The following is a 21,827-nucleotide window of genomic DNA, read 5'->3' on the forward strand; positions in this document are numbered from 1 at the left end:
GATTGTTGAAAATTCTTTTCATCTCTACAGAAAATTCAAAATATTTTTTTCACATTTCTCCTGAGCATCCAAGAACATCCCCCCATGCTGTCATTCTAATCTTGTCTCTGAAAAGCGCAATAGAAATCCAGTGCAAATGCTTCCATTCTCCCCATGCCCAGATTTCAACAAACTCATGTCACCAGTGGACATGATCGCCATTGTCTGACAGTGCCCCAAAGGAACTAGCACTGCTAATGGTTTATGAAAAGGGAGAGTGATAAGTATTTTATTTTCTGTTTCCACCAATGGGTAAACATTCCCCATTCACTACAGGGGCAAGTGAAGATAGGATGAAGCCACCCCATGATGTCATTGGTCCTCTTCTAAAATGAAGGAGGAACAACAACAAATGTTCCCAGAACCACTTGGACATCAAGCAGAGGTTGTACAACGCATGTCGGGGAAACCACGCCAACCCAGGAGTAGCTGTTATTCAGCCAAGGCCGAGCAGCAAGTAGGAGTAGAGTAGGGAAGGTATAACTGGGATGTGTCACTCCAATTGCCACAATGATTTTTTATTAAACTTAGAAGATCTGTATTTTTGTGCCTCTACCTGTGATTTCATCAGTATAAGGAACTCTCATTATGGAAACTCTCTCCAGTGGAACTATAACTTACAGTCAAAAGGAGATGTTGGAGGCACTAAGAAGTCACGTGGTCACATAGTCGATAGAAATCCAGGACAGAACTTGAACCCTGGTCTTCTAGATGCCAGTACTAGCCTTCAATCCATTATGCCACATTGTCTATCCCAGCTTCTATCCTGGGAAACAGTGACCATTTAATTAGGCAGTTGGTGGTAGTGCAGCTAGAGCCCTACATTTGAAGATCAAAGGACAGTGCTCTGCAAAACTTAAAGTACTACATATAAATGCTAGTTATTATTAGGTTCAGTCATTTCAGTCAGGTCCAATTTTTCATAACCCCGTTTAGGGTTTTCTTGGCAAAGATACTGGAGTGGTTTGCCATTTCCTTCTCCAGCTCATTTTACAGATGAGGAAACTGAGGCAAACAGGGTTAAGTGACTTGCCCTGGGTCACACAGCCAGTAAGTGCTTGAAGCAAGATTTGAACTCAGGAAGACGAGACTTCCTGACTCCAGGCCCTGCCTTCTCTCAACTGCACTGCTAAGTATTACTGGCTCATTTGCAATCTTAGATTCCTTCTACCAATCCAGATCCAGAACCCTTCTGTAAGGTAGATATAGCTTGGACTAGAGCACTAAGAGGTTAAGTAAAGACAATAATAAGAGTAGTCACTGGCATTTAGAGAGCACCCTAAGGAATTTTCTATGAATATTATCTCATTTTATCCGCACGACAACCCTGGGAAGTAGGGGCTGTTACTATCCTCATTTTACAAAGAAGAAACTGGGATAGACAGAGATTGACTTGTCTGGGGTTACACATCTATTAAGTGCTTGTTCTTAATGAACTAACATTCTCATTAGGGACAGAAGACTAACATAATTATAATCCTGTAGAAGGCATGCCTTGGAGCTTTTAATTCTCTTCCTCCTTCACCTGGCCCTTGGGCAAACGTTTGTAGGAGAAGACAAGCCTTGAGCAGAGGGAGTCAATGGCTATAGGACCAGTGCCCAAGTTCTGATCTAAAGAGAGACCAAAGGGAGCTACAGGAACCTGGATAGGCCAGGCTGGTATGTGTTTGGCCAGTGTGCACTGGCTTGGCATTTGGAAGCTAAATGAACTTCAAGGATAAGCCAGAGGCAGACACGACCGGAGCTAAGAAGGGATAAGATGGTTTACCCCAAGAAACTCCCAACTGTATTCACAATGAAGAAATTTCACTGTTAATGGTGAGTTTGTTTCTCACTACTGGATTCAGAATCAAGTCCTGTTTAGGTATTTACCTGTTTCATGACAAATATTGTTTAGCACTTGTCTTGGTTAGTAGAAGGTAAGTTGACTGGACTGCCCTAGAAACAAGTAAAATTGTTCCCCAAAGAGATGGGGAGAGATTCTTTGGGCAAACAAAATATGGCCCACATAAGAGTACGTGTTATTGAAAAGCTTCTAAGATTGAAACTAGTTTATAAGACGTCAGTTGACGTATAGGCTACATTAGGAGTGGGAGAGGATGGAGGGTGTCCAAACCTGTGATTTTATTATTGTAGATAATTCCTAATGTGGAAACTCCTTCACAGATTGGCGACTCACACAAAACCTTTATAGTTCATAGCCCAGAGCTAGAATGGACTTCAGTGCCCTTTGGGGTACCGAGAGGTTATGCGACCTGCTCATGGCCAAACAAATAATATGTATCAGAGACAAGTCTTGAACTCGGGTCTCTATCCACCTCCCTATACTGTAGCTAGTACAAATAAAGAATTTACTCATATTAAGATAGAAGTACTCGCATTATTCAAATTCACAAATCATATTTCCAATAGACTAGAACCAATTACCATATTTTACATAATTATGACCTCAAACAGTGCAATTTCAAATACATATGACCACTTCAGAGAATTAATTATTGACACTAAGGTGGGACCTAGCTGTAATTCTTGCCCATATATGGGTTATTGGAGCTGGCTCCAGCATGTCCCTGGCTTTAAGCATGATGCAGACAGCTTCCATTCCCCTGGCATAGAACTTAGTCACGAATCCTTACCCTTTCTTTCTTTCCTTTTAAAGCTAGGGATGGACTAGAGCTAGCTCTCACAGGTTCCTGAGTAAATGGAACCTCACTCCACCCTAGGAATACTTCTCTCATTGGAAGTACTTTCTGCTCAGAGGCCTCACCTTCTGATTGTCTGATTACCTCCATAACTTTCAATTTAATGAGGAGGCCTGGGCCAAAGATGTCTTCATCCCTCTCCAGGCTGCACTGCTGACTCATCTACACAAGACTTTGTCTACTATGTTATAGAAACCTCTTTATACCCTAGAAGCTCACTCCATCCCTGGACCCTTCTCATATTGGAATTACTCTCCACCCCTAAGGCCTCACCTTCAGATTGGCTGTTTCTTTCCAGAACCTCCAACCCATTCCCACCCCCTTTCCACTCCCTTTAATGTTATCTTTTCCCATTAGAATGTAAGCTGGAGGGCAGGTACTGTCTTTCTGCTTGTAATTTGTATTTACAGTACTTAGCACAGTGCCTGACACGTAGCAATTGCTTAATAAATGCTTGAGCTAGCTCCAGCTCAGCCTGCTTAGGGGCTTTAATTATTTTTAATGTAAGCTCCTAGTTGGCAGGCATGGGGGAGGAAAGGATCTTCCTTATTTCTGTGTCTCTTCCAGTGTCTAGCACAGTCTCTGCACAGTAGGTACATAAAATGTATTTGTTAAATAGACAGTGAATCTCTGATTTCTAAAATCTTATGCTCACATTGGTTAACTACTCATCTAGCAGGTCCCAGCCCTTGGCCATCAAAGTAAAGCTTCCTATAGGCCTATGTCTATGCTTTTAAGCTATTCCTGGCACTAACTGATGATCTCAAAAAAAGGAAATAATTAAATAGCTCTGACAAGTTATTCTCTCACTTCTTCTTGGAAAGAACAGAAGGGTCAAGAATGAGAGTGGGGAGAGGAAGAGGTGTCAGAGAAGAATACAATGAAGGGCCCTGTAAATAAGATTGGATGATGGACCTTTAACCTGATTGGAAAAATTAATGTCACACTGATGCCATAGTTTGCTTGCAAGAACTCCAAAAAGACTGACCGTATTTCTTCATTTGCTGGTCTGTTTCTATCTTCATTTCAGCCTGTACCTGGTTGGACAATGATCAGTTTCTGAGGTAACATGGTTTATGTGTTTGATCATGACCTTTGACTGATATGGATCATCTTTAGCTTTTTTTTTTCTTTTGTCACCATGGAGAACAGCCTTATCTAAAAGTTCCCAGTCACCTAGATAAGACCTTTGCTTTCTTTCCTTCTGTGTACTTCTAGCACACAAGAACATTTCAATACTCCCAGGTGTATGCCTCAAGGTTAGGGAGTCAGAGGACTTGCAATCAAATTCCATCTCTACTACTTACTACTCAAGTATCCTTTAGCACTTAACCTTTCTGGGCCTCAGTTTCTTCATCTGTAAAATGAACGAGTTGGACTAGGTCACTTCTTTTTCTTTTTAGTTTATTTATTTTTAGTTTTCAGCATTCACTTTTAAGTTTTAAGTTTTCTCTTCCTCCCTTCCTACTCCCTCCCCAAGACAGCCTGCTATCTGATATAGTATCTACATATACATTCCCATTAAACATATTTTCACATTAGTCATGTTGTATAGAAGAATTATAATGAATGGGAGAAACCATGAGAAAGAAAAACAAAAGAAAAAGAAAATAGTCTGTTTTGCTCTGCATTTAGACTCCATAGTTCTTTCTATGGATGTAGATGGCATTTTCCATCATGATTCCTTTGGAATTGTTCTAGGTCCTTGCATTGCTGGAAAGGGCTAAGTCTATCAAAGTTAGTCATCGCATACTGTGGCTGTTACTGTGTACAATGTTCTCCTGGCTCTGCTCACTTCGCTCAGCATCAATTCATATAAGTGTTTCCAGATTTTTCTGAAGTCTGCCTATTCATCACAAACCAGGTAACTTCTAAGGTCCCTTCCAGCTCTTAATCTATGATCTAATGAGCTACAAAATTAAGCGATGCTTCAAAACCACTTAAGCTAAAAGACCTAGAATTTCTTAGATAACGGGAATAGAAAAAATAGAAGATATTTCTAGGAATGGTAGAATGGCTCCTAATACATTTGTTATTCAGTCATTTCTGATTCCTTGTGACCTATTTGAAGTTTTCTTGGCAAAGATATTGTAGTGGTTTGCCATTTCCTTCTCCAGATCATTTTAAAGATGAGGAAACTGAGGTAAATAGGGTCAAGTGACTTGCCCAGGGTCATACAGCCAGTAAGTGTCTGAGGCCATATTTAAACTGAGGTCTTCCTGATTCCAGGTCCAGCACTCTATCCACTAAGCCACCTAGTTTCCCTCCTAATACATAGGACAAGAGAGTTCACTTTAACAAGAATGTATTAAGTGCCTGTGATATTCAATGCACTAGGCCATGCACTGGACATACAAAAAATAATAAACAACACAGTACCTGTTCTCAAGAAACTCAAGAAATGCTGGAGCTAGCTCAAGCATTTATTAAAAGATACCAAGCAAATATGCTCCCTATGTTTCTGAACAAGACTTCGTTCTCTGGCTAAGCTATCTATAATCAGCAGGTTTTGCAGTGCTGAGGAATTTATCATGGTCCACAAGTCAAAAAGAAAGGTCTGAGGAAAGCATGGATGTCACAGCAATCACAAGGTCACCACCAGTATCCACTGCCTAAATCTGGGGGCACTCCAAATAGATAAGACTATGTCCCTGAACTCCTACTACCATGTACAGTTACTGGGGGATATTCTCGATGTTCAAAGTTTCCTGCATTAAATAAAGCCATGTGGGGTACAGGGTCAAAGCCTAGAAAGGGTTGAGGCCAATCACATATGCACATTAAAAGCAAGCCAGAGGAAGACAACGATCTTGCCCCAGAGTCAGTTTTGTTCCAGTGTTTCTTCTCATCCCTATTTATAAGCAGGGGAAAACAAAAGAGTCTTGGAGTTGAGAAAAAAAGAACATCCTCTAAACCAGAGTTTCTCAACCTTTTTTGTGTCACGGACCCTCTGTAAAAGTCTAGTGAAACCTATGTACTCCTCAGAATAAAATTTTTAAATGCATAAAATAAAATGCATAAGATTACAAAGGAAACAAATTATATTAAAATATATTTTCAGATTATTGAATTATACCCTCCCATGAAGTAGCCCTGCTCTAAAAGAGTTTAGCAAGGTTGAAAATAATCGGCAACTGAGTGAAATGAGTAGAATCAGGAGAACATTGTACACAGTAATGATAACATTGTACAACTATCAACTATGATAGACTTAGTTGTTCTCAGCAATACAATGATCTAAGACAATTCCAAAAGACTCATGACGGAAAATGCTATCCACATCCAGAGAAAGAACTATGGAGTCTGAATATAGATCAAAGCATACTATTTTTACTTTTTGTTTTTTGTTTTTTTCCTCTCTCCTGGTTTTTCCCTTTTCTGATTCTTCTTTCACAACATGAATAATGTGGAAATATGGTTAACATGATTGCATGTGTATAATCTTCATTGGATTGCTTTCTGTCTTGGGTGGGGAAGGGAGGGAGGAAGAAAAATTTGGAACTCAAAATCTTACAAAAATGAATGTTGAAAACTATCTTTACATGTAATTGGAAAAAATAAAATACTATTAAATGCAAAAAAGAAAAAAATAATCAGCAATTAATTATGTTGCTACAAGTAATTTCTTTTTATTTAGTATCTTATTTTCCCCCCATTACATGTAAAAACAATTTTCGACATTCATTTTTAAAATTGAATTCTAAATTCTCTCCTTCACTGAGAGGGTGTATTAGGAAGGCAGAGTTTATAATCTCAAAGAGGATCATAAACATGTCTGAAACGTTCGGAATCGCCGGATATAAGAAACTCTCAAAGTAGAAGGCAGAAGAATCAAAACATTTATTTAGGCTCCACAGTAACCAACCCATGAACCAGCAACCCCATTTTGATATATTGATCAAAAGCTTCCAGGCCCAATAAGTACGCCTTGAAAGAGTAACCAGGAGGCTACAGAGAAGCATGATTGCGTAAAGCAAAATCATGTTTCCCCCTCTATGGTAATAAGATTACCCACTGGCCTGAAGTCTTTGTTCAGCTTTCTCCCGTAGGTCAGCTCTGCTACTGGCAGCTCCTGCTTCAGCTGTGGCTGTGGCTGTAACTGTAGCTGTAACTGTCGCTGTAACTGTCGCTGTAACTGTCGCTGTAACTGTCTCTGGCTCCAACCGGAAAAGGAAAAGAGGATCTTCAAGCTGTCCTCTCCCCTCTTATAGAGTTTTTGACATCATCAAGCACCGCCTGAACGACCAGGGCCGATTGGTTCTTGACTTGGCCCCTCCCCCTAGTGTAGCCGTTAACACCTCCCCTCAGCCAGCCCCATGACTCATCACACAGGAAGTTCTGGTCCTGCCCCGGAAGAGCAAGCCACAGTGTCCAGAGGCTCAATGAGGTAAGCTGAGTCATTCAAAGAAAACAAAGGCCATTCTAGCTACACTCCACCCCTTGTTATAGGATACATAATCTAATCAGCCATGTATCCTAGAACATACATTGTGATCCAATTACAAAGGAAACTAAAACATATCATTCATTATAAAGCAAAACATATCATTTGGTGACATTCCTAAATATTGGTTTACGATTCAAATGTGATCCACCCCTAGGTCCCAGCAAGATAATCTCTTCAATCAATCATCCCCAAAATAACTATTAATAATTCAAATGTCCACCCCTAAATCCTTGTATCCATTACATAGGATCAATAATATCATAACAATAAAACAACACAGCAAGGATAACACAAAATAAGTAAACAGAACACTATCATCATTTCCACCCCCCTTGAACGATTGGGGCTCAAAATCTTGGGGTGAGGGGTGAAGGTCTCATTTTCCATAGCTTCTTCATGCTGAAATTGGATGTAGAGATGGCCCTGCCCCCAAAAAGTCCCATTCCAGAAGTCATTTCTTTAACAAGCTGGCAGGAATTCCAAGAATGCTACATGCTTAGGCAGTCACCGGAAAGTGCAGGGTGCTTAAGCCTGAAGGAAACAAAACTAGCAACAAGGTTAACCAAAACAAAGGACAGAAAGAATAGACAAGTATGGACTATAATTCTTCAAATAAAATCATCTCAAGTTTGGTTGAGATTTCAGTTATGCAAAGATCCAACATCAAAGCCAAACTCAGGTGGGAAATGAGACAGAGACTAGGATTGTCCTCCCAGCCTTTCCCCAAATGTACAAGTTTTCATCCGTTAATCACACAAAGTTACCTTTCCTCTGAGAGGAAGAGTTCGTTCTTTTTCTAATTGGCATATACAACACTCCTCTGTTATTTGTTTTAACAACGCATGAGAAATACTGATACCTCGATCCTGTGCCCATCGATGGGTGGCCTGGACCCCTAAATGGCCAGCAGTCTGGTGGACCCATCTTGCTAAGGCTAGGTCATCAGTTGGAGTCGGAGTAGGGACAATACATTCAGTAGCAATCTTTGCTAGTCGATCCGCATGTGCATTGTACTCACGTTCTGGTGTGGTCAGGGTTGCATGAGCATCAACATGAAAAACTGACAGATCTGTAACCAAAGACATGTCCCATATATTTTCCCATAACTCTTTACCCCAAACTTGTTTGCCATGAATCTCCCAATTCTGATTCCTCCATATAGGCATCCACGTAGCTAATCCATTAGCTACCGCCCACGAGTCAGTAAATATATGACACTGTCCTCCTTTCTCTGCTCTGATGGCCTGATGCACTGCCATCAGTTCAGCATATTGGCTACTTCCACCTATCCCAGAACTTTCCAGAGTTCTCCTCGTACAGGGGTTATAGGCTACTGCTTTCCAATGTCTCTTCTGTCCTAAATATTTTGCTGTCCCATCAGTAAACCAAGCATGTTTCTTCTGTTCTTCATTTAGTCCGTCATATCCATTATTCCATTTCACTAAGGATGGTACCATCTGTTGCTCAGATTCAAGGGGCTTTTCATTGCTCTCAGTATCAATGTTCGCCACAGATTCATGTAGAGCAGAAACTCCATTTTTGCCTGCTCTGGACCTATTCTGAATATACCACTTCCATTTGATTATGCTTGCCTCTTGTGCATGTCCAATTCTGTGAGAAGCTGGGGTACTCATTACCCAAGTCATAATTGGAATTCCAGGCCTTAATACCACTTCATGACCCAGAGTTAGTTGCTCAGTTTCTACTAAAGCCCAATATGCAGCTAACAGCTGCTTCTCAAAAGGTGTATATTGCACTCCAGATGAGGGCAGTTTCCTTGACCAAAAGCCTAAAGGTACACTTCGGCTTTGTTGTTTTTGCCACAGACTCCAATTTGCATAGTCATCTTGTACAGTCACTTGTAACTCCACTGGCCCCATTTTGCATAGGCCATAAGTCTAGAGCTAATTGAATAGCAGCCTTTGCTTCCTCAAAAGCTCTACTTTGTTCAAGTCCCCAGTCAAATTCATATTTCTTTCTGGTGACTTTATACAAGGGTTTTAAAATCTGTCCCAAATGTGGGATGTGGTGTCTCCAATAACCAAACAGCCCTATGAACTTATTGGTAGGGGTGGGAAAATCCTGGATTTTTTGTCGAGCTTGTGGGAGAATTTCTCGCAGTCCTCTATTCCACTGTATCCCCAAGAATTTTACAGTTTGAGCTGGCCCTTGAACCTTTGCGGGGTTGATTTCCCATCCTTTGCTTTTCATATGGTCAATTAATAATGCTAAACTCTCCTCCACCTCCTTTATATTCTTTCCCTGTATCATGATGTCATCTATGTAATGTGTAAGCTGTACACCAGGTAACTTTAATTCATCCAAATGTTCAGCTACAATCCTGTGGCAAATAGTTGGGCTATGAATATATCCTTGCGGCAGGCGTGTAAATGTATACTGTCGGCCTTGCCAAGTAAAAGCAAACTGATTCCATTGCTTGGGGTCTATTGGGATTGTAAAGAAGGCATTGGCCAAATCAATAACTGCATACCAAGTCCCTTCATGTTTTTGTATTCTCTCTATTAAAGTAACCGTGTCTGGAACAGCAGCATACAAGGGAGGAGTCACTTTGTTCAGCTGTCTATAATCTACTGTCATCCTCCATGTTCCATCTGACTTTCGGACTGGCCAGACAGGGTTGTTCCATTGAGTAGTTGTAGGGACTAACACTCCTGCCTCAACACATTCTCTTATAGTGTTGGCAATTTCATCTTGCCCACCTGGCACACGATATTGCCTCAAAGTAATTACTTCAGAAGGTTCGGGCAAAGTGATTGGATCCATCTTGATTTTCCCCACTAAGACTGCATTAATGCCTATTTTCCTCACAGCAAATTGGTATTTCCCTTCAGGTAAATTTAAGGTCATACCCTTCAAAATGTCTATTCCAATGATGTATTCAGGAATAGGCACAATAACCACACTATATTCTTTCTTGGGCAACTGTCCAATTTTCATCATCAATTTAACTTGTCTGGCTGATATTTCAGTCCCTCCTAGTCCTGTGATGGTAATAGGAGTTCCATGGCTGAATTTGTCTGGATTCCCATAGATAAGGGTGGCCTCGGCCCCAGTATCTATTAATGCCCTAGTTACTGTACTTGACCCATTTTTCCAATATATGGTCAAGTTAATGTGAGGTCTGCAATCCAGCTTACGTATTTCCTTAATTTGGGCTGGGGCCTGGCCTGTTCCCTAGTATTCCCTTTCATGTGATTCACTTGGGTATGAAGGTTCAACATCTGTAGCATTTGCAGGAGCAGTTCTAATTTCCCTATCTCTCCTGTTATCAAGGCCTTTATCTCTGTACATTCTATATAATTCATTGGTTGGAATTCCATCTATCATTTCAAAACCTACCCCTGCTCTCAATAAAGCAGTAAACATTTCTTTCCTTGTTACTCTCCTTTGGCGCCAAGTTTGCTGGTTATTCACCCTTCTCTCTCGAGGAGATCTATCCCTTCCCCAGTCACCTAAGTCATGTAACTGTAAAATCTTATTTATCACTGTTGTAAGACGGCTCCCTACTTCTCCAAGTAATAAATTCAAAATTAGTTGTTTATAAGCAGGGGGAGCTGTCCTAATTATTAAATTCCTATGAGGCAGTTCCATTGGATCATTGTAATATTTGTCTGCAGTTCCTATCATAATGGCAGTCTTCATTACCTCCTCCTTTAGTCTCATGATACAATCTCTAAGTGAATACCAGGGTCTGTGCTCAGTGGGCCACATAGAATCAGTAGCATATCTCTTATTGCATCCCACAGCGGCTAATGCCAACAGAGTAGTCCTGCTATCACCATCTCCTTGCTGATGATGTTCCCTAAAAGCTTGTTGAACTAGAGGATCATGGCTGATACCTATGAATCTCATGCAGTCTGTCCCATCTACTGATATTCCACTGGCCCCTTGATCACTGAGTCTTACCATCCAAGATATCAATGGTTCTCCTATTCTTTGGCTGAATCTACTCAAAATATCTGTGACCTCTTGCGGTGAGAAATCTTCCTGAATTTCCCTTGTAACTGAATCTTCACCTCGGGTTTCTGTCTTCCTCCTTTGTATGGGTCGAGCCCTTGTCTGATCATTTAACCATCTCCTATTCTCTGTGTGATGCACATCCTGAACCCTAGTAGTGTTTTGTGCCTCAGCCCCTAACATTGTCTCATTCTCTCCCCACTCACTTCCTCTGCCACCATGGCTAGGACGAAGCAGGCAGTCAGGCTCTTTCTGGGCTGGGTTGAAATGCACTCTGGGCTTTTTTGGTCTCCTGTTGCTCTTAGCCACATTAATAGAAAAGTTCTCATTTGAGTCAGTTTGGTCTCCTGCTATCTGAGATTCCTCTTCTTCCTGTGGGGTAGGAGTGCCCCCATGTCTTTCACTTAATCTCAATCTTTCGTATACTAGCCGGTAGGCTGATAACACTATCCAGCTTTGCCTAGATAGTGATGCCCCTGACTGAATCCCAACTTCTCGTAAACACTTTTCCAAATCCCTAGGATCTCCTCTCCGTAGCCTTGGTTCCCAGTTTTCACAGGGTCCAGCTTTTTTAGCCAATTCTTTTGCTAGGGAGGAATAAAATGGATCCTCCCATCCTGGGATATTCATCTCTTCCTCTGGAATTGTTCTGCTTCTAAATAGAGATCTTATACCTAGCGATCCCATCCTCGTCGCCAAATGTATTAGGAAGGCAGAGTTTATAATCTCAAAGAGGATCATAAACATGTCTGAAACGTTCGGAATCGCCGGATATAAGAAACTCTCAAAGTAGAAGGCAGAAGAATCAAAACATTTATTTAGGCTCCACAGTAACCAACCCATGAACCAGCAAACCCCATTCAAAAGCTTCCAGGCCCAATAAGTACGCCTTGAAAGAGTAACCAGGAGGCTACAGAGAAGCATGATTGCGTAAAGCAAAATCATGTTTCCCCCTCTATGGTAATAAGATTACCCACTGGCCTGAAGTCTTTGTTCAGCTTTCTCCCGTAGGTCAGCTCTGCTACTGGCAGCTCCTGCTTCAGCTGTGGCTGTGGCTGTAACTGTAGCTGTAACTGTCGCTGTAACTGTCGCTGTAACTGTCGCTGTAACTGTCTCTGGCTCCAACCGGAAAAGGAAAAGAGGATCTTCAAGCTGTCCTCTCCCCTCTTATAGAGTTTTTGACATCATCAAGCACCGCCTGAACGACCAGGGCCGATTGGTTCTTGACTTGGCCCCTCCCCCTAGTGTAGCCGTTAACACCTCCCCTCAGCCAGCCCCATGACTCATCACACAGGAAGTTCTGGTCCTGCCCCGGAAGAGCAAGCCACAGTGTCCAGAGGCTCAATGAGGTAAGCTGAGTCATTCAAAGAAAACAAAGGCCATTCTAGCTACAGAGGGCAAGCAATCTGATATGGGTTGGTAATATAATGCAAAATATATTTCCATATTAGTCATGTTATAAAAGAAAACATAGACCAAAATAAAAACCCAAGAAAAATAAAGTAAAAAAAAAAAAGTATGCTTCCATCTGTATTCAGATTCCATCAGTTCTTTCTCTGGGGATGGATAACATTTTTCGTGATAAGTCCTTCAGAGTTGTCTTGGGTCATTGTATTGCTTAGAACAGCTAAATCATTTATAGTTGATCATCTTATGGTATTGCTGTTACCGTATAAGATGTTCTCCTGGTTCTACTCATTACATTTGCAAGTAATTTCTGACACTAAATCAGAGCAAGGACTCTGGTAGAGACCCTGTTCTTAATGATCAGGAAGTTCAGGATTAAAAAAAAAATTCAACTAAACTAAAGGCATTAGTTAGCTGGAACTGTTTTATATTCCAAAGAGCTTGACTTCTGCGGCAAAGAATTTCCTCCAAAAGAGAAAAAAGTCCATTTCATCTAAGGATCTATGAACTGATAGGTTCTCAGGAAAAAAAAGGAAAAGCACTGTTTTCGCCTAGTCTGCTGATTGGGTCTGTCTGGGCTTTGTTTTTTCCAAAAGAGATAGAGCAAAAGGACCCTGTGTGATAAGCAGAGAGTAATGGTAGAACCCACTTTTCTTTTCTTGAGGGAGAAGTAGTACTATGGCTAAAGACTAATCCTGGAAGCAGATAGGGGTTCCATACAACTTCAGGCCCAGTGGAGTTACACCTGGCAGCTACCATAAGACTAACAGAGAACAACGCTTGGAAGAGACTACATGCCTGGCAGAGGCTGCAGTTGTGGCAGAGACTGCAGTTGTGGCAGAGACTATATGCCATTTAAGTCCAGTGGGGAGCAGGCATGCTGAGGGAGTCTTAGTGGAGGAATTGTCTCTGCCTGCCCTTAGACTGGGAGCACATTAAGCTCTGGGACTGTCTTTCACCTCTTTCTGTATCCGCCAGATCTTAGCACCATAGTAGGTGTTTAATAGATGTTGACTGAGTAGTTCAGTAACAATGCTTGAAGACTTTGGTAGTCTTAGTGGGTTGTAGGCAGGAGTTACCCTTCACACTTATGCTCTGGTTACATATTTTCCCTATATATATATATATATATGTGATTTCCACTCCATGCATGTTTCTTAGGTGTAGCTAATCTTCCCATCGATGGTGTTTATTTTGGGGCAAGTCCCAGCTTTATGAAGGGGGAAATGTTTTATTACTACTTTTCTCATTATGCTATTGGATGACTTTGCTTTGAACTGTGCTCTCCAGCTTCCTAGCAAAAGAATACACATTGGTGGGGCCACATGAGCTGTGGTTTTAAGAGAATATGGACCCACATGGTTTCTTGACCCTGGGGTAGCCTTGTTTGGGAGAACCAACGAGCATTTGAGGCAAAAGGAGGTAGAATCCCCCAGGCACTACAACCATATTACATCATACCAGCTCCAGTTTACCTTTCCAGTAGGGAAACCTTCCTTCTCTTGATCCCACTTTCTAATTCCTGAAAAAGAAATTTCCTAAGACAATAAAACACCTTAACTTAGGAATAGTTACCTGAGGACTTGGCTCTATCTGAATGAAATAAATAAACGTCAGTCTTCCAGAGAGGAGTTGTTAAATACAGGAGCATGTGGCTGGTAACAATCCTGAATGTGGCAACCAGATTAAAATGTAATTGAGGAACGTTTTTTAAAACAAATAAAAATAGAATAAAATATAGATAGCATTACATTGTAAAACTGTCAATTTACGGCCCAGCGGGGATCCTTATGTGCAGATACTGACCCCCATTTCTATTTGAGTTGACACTACTTGTCTAGGGAGTGAACAAATCACAGAGCAAAAGGTGGAGATGATGTCTTAAAATTTTAATATAAAATTGAACTTAGCTCTAGCTTAAGAGAAAACACCCATGTACGTTACAGGCTTTCTCAGCTCCCAAACATTCCCAAAACCGTGGGTTTCAAGGCACCACACAAACCCCAAATCAGCAATAGAGCAAGGATATAAGTTAATAATTAAAAGTACCAAATCAAAAATTGAATCTTGCAATATCCTCATTTCCTCTTTGGAAGAATGATTTTGCAGGAAATGAGGCAGGTCATGCTTTTTTAACATAGCCTGTGTGAATGAATCAGGCTGTCTCTGAAACACGCTAGAGAAATAATAGAAAAGAGCTATGATACCTGTCCGTCCCAGAAAAAAATGCTTAGAGCAGTTCCATGAGGTCAGAATAGGCACAGTCTCCAGCATGTAATCCTATTAGTTTCCCTGTAATCATTTACATAACGAGGTCGATGTCTGAAAAGGGCACAGACAGCCTGTATGGTAAAGGAGCTTTGACTCTGAGTGTTCAGAAGCAACAACAGATGTTCTCTCTGCTCATTTCAAGTATTTAGCTCCAAAAATTCAATTTGGAGCCTTCTAAACAGGCTAATGCAGTCAGACCAGTTTAATCTGTTATTGGTCTATCCCTTGCCTGAGTCCCAAGGCAATTTGATAAATGGGTCTTATGAGGTAGTGTGGTGTTTACTGATTCATGAGCAAAGAAGTGTCTTTATCTGAATCTTTACAGAATCTGAAAATGGGCCTACTTTCCCACAAACCAACAAAAATTCTTAATTTGAGGGGGGAAGTGTCACTTTAATGACAGCCGCAGAAAAAGGTTCACCTCCAAAGAGTACCATATTCTAGCAAGAAGTCATTTTAATCTAGTTTCTTCCAACATTTTTGTGTGGAGGGACCCCTTTGGCAGTTGATGAAACCTATAAACTCTTCAGAATCATGGTTTTTAAAATAACATTACAAAGGAAGCCAATTTTTTTTAGAAATACATATATATATTATATTAACACACATATATGTATTATGTATGTATGTACGTATGTATTTAAAAAAGAAATCAAGTTCATCGATATTCGCAGGTCTATAGAAAGCTTATAATGATGATGATAGATACTACTATCTTATATTTATATGGCCCTTTAAAACAAGTGCTCTCCCCACAAAATAACCCTATAAAATAGGAAGTTCAAGAATAAAATATCCTCACCATACAGATGAGGACACTGAGGTGCAGACACATGAAGTGGCTTACCACACAATGCAGCTAAGAAGCAGATCTGTAGATCTAGAGCTGGGAGATACCCCAGAGGCCATCTAGTCCAGACCAGGGAGGCCCACTGAAGCCCAAGGAATTGAAATGATTTGCCCAAGGTCAAACTGGTAGTAAGCATCTAAGGTGGAACTTGAACTCAGGTTCTCAGACTCTGGAGCCAGTGCTCTTTCCAATAGGACCTGGGCCTTGAATCCAGTTTCCTGATTCCACATCCAATGTTTCCTTCCACTAGACCATACTGCCCCCTGAATCCTAAATCTTACTTAAAAGACAAATGTCATCTGATACTATGGTGGAAGTTGTTGTGTAGATGTTGTTGTCTCCTTTCTTCTAGCCTCATTTTCTATAAATCAGTGACTTTTCTCCATATTTACTTAACTAGAAATACAATCTCTAAGGTTGGGGAACCTGCGGCCTTGAGGCCACATGTGGCCCTCTAGGTCCTCAAGTGCGGCCCTTTGACTGAGTCAGAACTTCACAGAACAAATCCCCTTAAAAAAAGGATTTGTTCTATAAAACTTGGACTCAATCAAAAACCTGCATCCAAGGACGTAGAAGACCACATGTGGACTTGAGGCTACAGGTTGGGAGTCTACACCATATCAAATTCCATGAGATGTGTTCTTTACTACATTGAGAAAGGGAATAAAATCCAGAAGTGAAAATACCCACCCTGACTCAACATCTCCACATTTTCCTGGCTCATTTATACATCTATTCCATATTTGTATATTTATACATATATAATATATATATATATATCTAATAATATATATGTATATATATTTGTATCTCTCGGCATATGTGTGTGTGTGTGTATGTGTGTGTAGCAGCTAGGTGGCATAGCAGAGTGCCAAGCCTGAAGTCAAGAAGATTCATCTTCCTGAGTTCAAATCTGGCCTCAGATACTTACTAGTTTTGTGACCCTGGGCAAGTCACTTAACCCTGTTTGCCTCAGTTTCCTCATCTGTAAAATGAGCAGGAGAAATGGCAAACCACTCCAGGATCTTTGCCAAGAAAACTCCAACAGGAGTCATAAAGAGTCAGACACAACTGAAACAACTGAACAACAACAAAAATGTTTATATAATAATCCACATATGTATACATATATGTCTCCCTGTGTGTATATATTATGTATGTGTACATATGTATACAGATATATACATACCGACATATGTGTGTGTGTGTGTGTGTGTGTGTGTGTGTGTGTGTGTGTGTGTGTAAACACCCACAGCACAGAGGCACAATAGAAATGGATTGAGGATGCAAGCTCTGGTATGGCATAGGGGAAAGACCTAGGTTCAAATCCTGACATGATCCCTGTGTAATTTTGGATAAGTGACTTGCCTAGTTTTCTCATCTGTAAAATGAGGAAGTTAGAGATTAAATTTGGGATCCCTTCTAGCTCAAAGGATTTACTATGATCTGGTAAATAATTTCTAAGACTGATTCATGAGTCCTTGGGGGAATAATTTCTCTCAATTTCCTTACTCCTAAAATAAGATGTGATATTGACCTACCTAGGGCAAGTGAAAATGAGAGCCTTTCTACATACTCTGTGGGAGGTGATTAGGAGAAAACATTTAGAGTGGCCTGCTTAGGTTGGAAGAGGTGCTCTTTGGAGACAGAGTAGCATCGACGGAACAGAAACTATGTTTCCTTTACATCTCACAGACTTTGCTTTCTCCAAAAGCCCTTGACCCTTTTCACAAATCTCCATTCCTCCCTCTTGGCCCTCCTCCTGGTATCTCCACCACCCCAGCTCTGTTCATTTTTAGCCCATTAATCTAAGTCTGATCATTCCACTAGAGCTGAAATTCTTACAAAGAGGGCTCTCTTCCGAGATAGCAATAAGTTTCACTTGTGTGATATTTTAATGTTCACAAAGCACTTCATTGACAACAATCCTGTGAGATACATAAGGATAAGTGGCTTGCCCATGATAATCACATAGTTAAATGTCAAAGTGAGAATTTGAGCCTTGGTCCTTTGACTCTAAATTCAGTGCTCATTCAGCAAGGCTAGGATGCCTTTCGCTATTCCAGGAGACGAGCACTTCTCTGTCCATTCAGGGATATTTTCCTTTTGTTATCTGCTTTGTTGCTTTTGACCTTTATTTCCCAATACACTTATCCTTCGTCCCCTCCAAGAGCACTATATCTTATAATAAAGAATAAAAAGAAAGAAGGGGAAGGAGAGAAAAAGCAAATCTAACCAAAACATCCATCAACCAAGTCAGATAAGATATGCAGCATTCCACACCCACAATTCTCCACCTATACAAAGTAGGGAGGAAGGCACATTCTCATCTCTGTTCTGGGCCAAGTTAGGACTATTACAATTTTGAAGACTTCAGTTTCAGATTGTTTTTGTTGTTCCTTCCATTTATGTTATTATAATCACTGTGTATACATAGATACATATACATATATGTGACTCTGGGTAAGTAATTTAACTTCTATTAGCCTCAGTTTCCCCATCTATGAAATGGGGATATTAATAGTACCTACCTCCCAGGGTTGTTGTGAGGATCAAATGAGATATTTGTAATGTGCTTTACAAACTTAAAACATATATATATATATGTTTTATATATATATGTTATATATATGTTATATATATGTTATATATATTTTATATATATATACACATACATATATACATATATATACAGCCTATTTAACAATAGCCAGCTATTTAAAAAAATGATGTTATTATTTTTATATTGTCTTCTAGTTCTCCTAACCTTAACCTTGCACTAATTTATATACTGTAGATCTTGTTGAGGATACTTGTTAACACGTAGGTAGAAGAAGGGCATAGCAATAATATAAGGGTGCCTGCCAGTACTCTGTAAAAGAACCTTGGAATAGAGTATAATAATAGCTAGCACTTCTATGCTTATACAGAGCTTTCAGATTTGAAGCATAATGAAGCACATTTAATTTTTTTTATTTTGGTACCCTGAAGTCCAAGAGTCCTTCAGGCAAGACTCAGTCTACATGATAATGCTCACATCCAATCCAAGATGGGAAATTAGGTTTCTTTGTGAGCTGCAGATGTGCTGGAGCCTGGGGTGAGGGCTGGGACAAAGAGGAGATCGATGGTATCAGCCAAACAGCACAATGGTACCCAGTGTCTGATGTTTACAGGGATCATCACAATGGTTCGTATGGTTGAATGAAGCTTTTCAAGCAAGTTTTGAAAACGCTCAACAGAGGAAATTCTGAGGAGAAACAGTTGAGTTTGCAGGGAATGAAGTAGGTCTGATCTCAGAGAGGGACATAGTACTTCACTTTGTCATAATCATTCACTGAACAAAGTACACTTGCCATCCCATAGTTAACTCTTAAAGGATCCTCTGTGTGATGCAGATGCTTGGACCAGACTGGTACTTATGTGATGCATCCAAAAGTGTTAAGTTATGCTATCACTTCCCTTTTCAATGTTTATTCATCTGGATGAAGTGGAAAGATACAAAGAATCAACATGCCAATTTCATGAAGCAGAGAGTGAGAAAAGACACATGAAGTTAAATTATTCCATCATCTAAAGGTGTAATATTCATGCTAGAAGGCGCAGTGCAAAACTATAGACAGAGTAGCCAAGGTCGGGGACAAGGGAAGAAAGGACAGAAACAGGGCATCATCACTTGGAACAGGTAACGAGAAGGAATAAGGTAGGGCTCTCAACACTCTCCTTTCTTTCCCCATACTCTCCCCTCTCCCTTCCATCCATCTTGCTTCTTCTCAGGACCTTAGTCCTGACCCTATGCAGACTTTCCCTGGCTCTGACTCATTTCTCATTGACCCTTTCCTCAGTGCTTTTTACAGGGGCGTCCCACAGAACTCATTCTATATATCTCTGGCATAAGAGATCTACTTCAGGGACAGTGGATGGATGCAAAATAATAGGGGAAGAGCAAAGCCAAGCAATGACACCTGAAGGGGAACAGTAATGAGATTTCTGCTTGAAAACTGCCAGAGAACTTAGAGCACAACCTCTGTAGGGATGGGCATATCATATGCTCATTTTTGTGAACATGGAGATGACTGCCCTCCTGGCACTCATGACTATTTCATACACCTGGAGGCAACCCCTAACTGAGTCTACAACTTTGACTCTTAATTTTGTTATCATGGGCCCCGCATTCCCATGATGTGGTCTTAGATCATTCTGCCATGTCATTTTTATCAGCACAACAGAAATTGGGAATAAAATAAACAGGTAAACCCTTTCATGAGGCAGGAGCCAGTGTTCTTCTTTAACTGCCTAATACAACCAGCTTTGCATTATTCCAGAACGCTGGCAGCCAACCTGCTGGGTTAGGGAACAACAGACGCTCCTACACAAGGAGAGTGCATAATCACTCTAGCGATTACTATTCATGATACGCTGCACATCACAAACACATAGATACTCCTCTTTCTAACCTTCTGTTTGCTTTTGCAAAAACTGGACCCGTAGTCCAGTACATATGTGTACCGTTGTGCATTCCTGCGTACCAGGCCAGTACTGGACAAAATTGTGCAGTAGATTATTTGGTTTTAGTGCCTTCTCATTCCACCTTCAGGGCCCATCTCCTTCTTCTTCACATTTGCGCCCAGGGATCTCTATGGCTGCCTGTGCTGTGTCCCATGCCCTTACTCTCAACTAGCAATAGAGGTTATAAAATGATCTGAAAATAAACTGTTAGGAAAAAGGCAATTTTGCCTTTTAATCTGATCAGAGTTAAAATTCAGGCTAATGAAATTTCAGTCTTGTGACAGGCAAGCCAAGGAGACAATTTAGGACAGCGGAAATATCTCAGTCTAGTCCTTATGCATGGATGAAGGAAAGAGTTGCCTACATAATATGATTTGCAGGATGCCAAGAAGTACATCCCAACCCCCACTGCTTGACACATTGCCTGACATTCATTCATTCATTCGTTCGTTCAACAGTTACTGAGTGCCTATACTCTGCAAGTTACTGATTACTGTTGGGTTTTGAAGGCTTTTCAGAATCCTTCTTAAAATGTATATAGCCTTACCTTATCTGTCAACCCCTCAATAAGGATTAGTTAACAACTAGCTCTGAGCAAGACCCTGAGGAACATGCATAGAATATAGGTCCCTGGAGAAAAGGGAAGGAAGAGTTGGAATTAGGGTTGGCAAGAGTTTAGGAGAAGGGAAGTGGGAGAAGAAATGGGAGAATTCCAAATAGAAACCATACAGACTTCACAGCATTTGTAATCAAGCCAGTATTTCAGCAGCAACAGGGCAGATCTTTGACCAGGAAAGGCCAGGACTTGGAGTTAAATGGACAGTAGGGGGAGGCTCTGACAGGGCTCATGGCAAGCATACCAACAATCACACCGAAGGAAGTCAGCTAAGGCAGAAAGAAGCAAATGTTCAAGATCCAGATAGACAAAGTACAGAATCAAGAAGATGGGAACCCAGGCTGGGGTACTGGGGTGGGGGAAGGGACCACAGGAAAAGAATCGTAGCCCACCAGAAACTGGGATCCAGGCAACAATCAGCAGCAAGAATGGAGCATGATATTGAGCCCAAGGCCATTCAGGAAAAGGACTCCTCATGTGCACACAAAGGTGCCCCAGCCAGGCTACTTCAGGAGCATACCTTTACTGCTGCCTGCCCCTGGGGATTTATCTTCTCCCGTGAGGGAAAACCAGATACTTTCCCCTGCTAGAGACCCTGTTTCCGTTGGAGCCACCCCCATTGGACATTAATGGTAAAGTATATACTGTTAGGTTTAGCATTAAGGAGATCTTGATTCAAATCCTGCCTCAATAATATATTAGCTTTATGACTCTGGTCAAATCATTAGAAAAAAACCACCTGTGCCTCATTTTCCCCATCTATAAAGAACAATAAAACTTGTAGTACTTCCCTCACAATATTGTTGTGAGTCTCAAAAAATAGAAAAAATTATGTAAAGTGCTTTGAAAATCTTAAAGCACTATCGAAATAGCAACTATCAGCATTATCAGACACTTACTAGCTGGGCTGTTATCTGGGCAAGGAACTAAACGTGTCAGGCCTCAGCTTCCTCACCTCTAACATGAGATGGTTGAATTCAGTGGCTCCTAGGGTCCCTTGCAGTTCTAAAT

The sequence above is a fragment of the Trichosurus vulpecula genome, chromosome 2, assembly GCF_011100635.1.
Source record: "Trichosurus vulpecula isolate mTriVul1 chromosome 2, mTriVul1.pri, whole genome shotgun sequence".
NCBI classification, from domain to species: Eukaryota; Metazoa; Chordata; class Mammalia; order Diprotodontia; family Phalangeridae; genus Trichosurus; species Trichosurus vulpecula.